At 40.6% G+C, this 3785-nt stretch overlaps 1 protein-coding gene across 3 annotated transcripts in view; it reads left to right on the forward strand.

The window, feature by feature from the left end:
- LOC107020575 overlaps window positions 1-3785 on the forward strand; it is a 17966-nt gene that overhangs the window by 6232 nt on the left and 7949 nt on the right. The gene's annotated exons all lie outside the window — the stretch shown is intronic.

Genomic DNA, 3785 nt, shown 5'->3' on the forward strand with positions numbered 1-3785 from the left:
CCCCCCCCCCCCCTAAAAGACCTGTTTCCTAATCTATTCATTTTGTGCACCAATTCTGAGGCAATGATCAGTGATTGCTGGACAGTACAAGGTTGAAATCTATATTTCAGAGACTCCTAAATGATTGGGAAATAGAGAGAGTAGCCAAATTGTTGGAGGAAGTGGGGGATTTTGCAGGCACCAATACTGACAATGATGTTGTGAGATGGTCACACAGTAAGGATATATCTTCACAGTTGGCAGGGCATATAAAAAGGAGTGCAACTCACAAGGTAGCAAATACCGGAGATCATGGAAAAATATCTGGAGGACTGCAGCACCAACAAAAGTTAAATGCTTTACTTCGTTGGTCGTTAGAAAGACATGCTTGACACATGAAGTCTTGAGGAAGAAAAGAAAGATCATACTTCCGTGGTGCTCTTTATGTGGGAAGACAGGGGAAACTAACAGTCACCTATTCTTACATTGTACTTTCACAGCACAAATACAGTCCATGTTTCTCAACTATTGAGAAGTGAAATGGACTATGCCCGAACAAACAGCTGATTTACTTAGTTGTTGGATCAGGAGAGGAGGTAGCAAGAGACAGAAGACCTGGTGGAATTTGATCCCACATTGCATTTGGTGGACAGTGTGGAAGGAGAGGAATAGTAGGAATTTTGAAGATATATCCAATTCCATTCACAAGGTTAAATGGAATTGCATTGTATCTCTATATTTTTGGTGTAAAGAGATGGTAGAGGATTCAGATCAACTTTTAGAACTCTTAGGATCCTTGTAAGTATTATGCTTTTTGTTCTTCTCTGATTTTCTAAAGGTCCCCAGCATATCCTTAATGCTGAAGAATACAATGTTTACCAAGTCTCAAAAAAAAAAAAAAAGAACTCCATAGCCAGTACAAATAGGAAGGGGGAGGTAGCATACACCTTGTGTCAACTCTTTCCTTGCAGCAAAGTGGGCAGTATGTTTACCATTCAATACTACAGAATTAGAGACTGCAGTCATGCATTCTGAATTTAGTGGGTGAACATCTGAGAAAACCTTGGAAGTCTCAGATTTTTCTCCATGTAGGGCCACTCAACAGGGTCATAGGCCTTTTATGCATATCAATTTTTAACATACATCTTGGGAGATCGATTTCCTAGCATAGCCCTTCACAAGTTCATGACTCATGATGACATCTGTGATCAGACGACCAGGAATAAAAGCTGTTTGGCTATTGTTTACCATAACAGGTTGGAGTCTTCTTGTTAATATCTTTGAGATGATCTCATACAAGACAGTGCAACAACAGATTGTTCAAAATTCCTCTACGGAGGAGGGATTTTTAACACCTTAGGGATAGGGTTATGACTGCACAATTAATAGCTTTACGCATTCTTGACGTCTTCAATAAGTCCATCACAACATCTTCAACATCAGTGCCAATAATAGTCCAAGCTTTCTTAGAACATAATGCATTAAAACCATCCTCAACAGGTCGTTAGTGTCATTAATACTCTGCAGGCTCGTCTTATTTCCTCCTTAGAGACTGGTCAGATACGATTCTTGTGAGAGTAGGTCCATTGAGCATTACCTCAGGCAAGACTACTGGAATCTGATGAGCAGCACTACCTCATAGCCTTTTATAAAATTCTAACACTTCATGTTCCACCTCCTGTTCTGATTGAAGTAAGATGTCATCCTTTTCAACAAGTCTTCTAATTTGATTCTGGGCCTGCCTATTTTTCAAGCAAACATGAAAATAGGCTGTGTTAATATCCCCTAGTCTGAGCCATTGGACTCTAGACATCTATTGTGCAATACTCTCTTCAATCTTAAGCCATTTCTCCAACTGTTGTTTGGCTTTTTTCTCCTCCTGTATTAACTCTGCAAATCTGGTATGGTCCCTTAGGCATTCTTGAACTTCTGAAGAGCTGCTCTAGCATTGGAAACACTCTGGTATCCACCCTTTGGAGACTGGAGTTCCCTCTTTGTTAGTTATTTCAGGCCTGTTTGAACCTACTTCAATTTATGCCAAATTCCAAGCATCAGAACCCCCTTACATGGCTTTCTTTAATATTCATTAACAATGTGAAAGTTGTTCTGGTGGCCAACCTTGTAACGGTAAAAATTTAAATGATTCCATCCTCCTTCTGGAGAACTTTCAAACATCACACTCAGTGGGCAATGATCAGAGAAATGAGCTTCAAGAATAGTCCCCTCTAAGTGAGGCCACTGCTGTATCCATATTGCATTAACAAAAATTCTACCAATCTTGCTAAATGTCTGGTAATTAGACCAGCTGAAATGCCTCCCAACTGTTCTCATTTCAATCAAACCAGTATTGAGAATTAACTCTTCAAAATCTCTAACTTCATCATCCTGAACTGGATTACCATTAACTGTCCCCAGCCGCTCAAATTGTATTATATTCTCCCATGATCACCCTAGGACAATTCAGTGCATTGATTATGTCCTTTAAGTCACACCACAAACCCATTCTATTAGAGATAGTATGCAGTCCATATATTATACTGTGGTTGAAAGTAATACTTGACGGCAGTATAGTCACCTGGCCATGTATAAATTGTGTATGTATCCTGATAGTGTTGAAATCCACCTGATGCTGATTCCATAAGATCCAATTTTCTATCCCTGGTGCTTCACCATGATTAGCAACCCAGCTCCAAGACCAACAAATTTAGTAATGATTCTTGGAGCATTACATTCCTTCACTCTATTTTTAATGCTGACTATCAGTGCAAAACTTCTTAAACTCCTTATTTTTATACTTTTTATTTTTTTTAAACGAAAGTGGCCAAAGGGCCAAAAAATTATATAAATCAGACCAAAAGGCCCAAGGACCTCCTTGTGTGTAACATTAAAATAATAAAGGAGGAAACACCCATTTCAACTAAAATGCTAGCATACGAAATTCTCTCAGCAGTTGTAGTGCTATCATCTGCATAGAGTGGTCTTCCAAGTGACCAAGTCCACTGCCAGTCTTACTCAAAGCTTCTTACGCCAATAGTTCAGTGACAAGTTGGGAAGTTTAACCCACAGGGGAATGGTTTTAAAGGCCTCTTCAATAAAGTTGAGTTCAGCTGTCCATGCCTTGGCTAATTGGTCAATTATTCAAAACCGCCTGAGAACAGAACTTCATTCCCCTCCTCGGTGATATTCAATTTGATCACAAAGTATCCTTCTGGTAAAGTACCTTAGGCTTTGAGACAAAACTCCACTGGCTCGGAATGTATCTCTCAGTTGCTCCAACGATAGGCGCACCCAAGGGTGTGTCCTAGTGGTCAATGAAGTGGTTGAGAACCATGAGATCTTAGATTCAATTCCTAGCGGAGACAAAAAACACAAGGTGATTCTTCCCATCTGTCCTAGCCTTGGTGGATAGAGTTACCTGGTACTTGTTTCTAGTGGGAGGCGGCAGGTATTCCGTGGAATTAGTCGAGGTGTGCAAAAGCTGGCCCTGACACCACAGTCATTAAAAAAAATTGCTTCAATGAAAGGAGTATTCCCCTCAACATACAGATGAGACCTTCTTCTACTTCTGATTCTCTGCTTCAGTATCCTCCATGAGAAGATGCACTACAATGTCCCCTTCTTCAGTCACAGGTGGTAGCCACAAACTTGTTCCCTGCTACCAGCCCAGGTTCTTCCCTCGTTGGCGTGAACCTTGGCAGTGCAAGGTTCAGTAGGCTTCTGGGTTCCTGGATTAGACATAGCTACTGTTCCATTAGCAGTTTGTGAAGTAGACAGCAGTTTTTTTTTTTGGGGTGGGGTGGGGGGTG

This window comes from Solanum pennellii, chromosome 5 (genome assembly GCF_001406875.1).
Source record: "Solanum pennellii chromosome 5, SPENNV200".
NCBI classification, from domain to species: Eukaryota; Viridiplantae; Streptophyta; class Magnoliopsida; order Solanales; family Solanaceae; genus Solanum; species Solanum pennellii.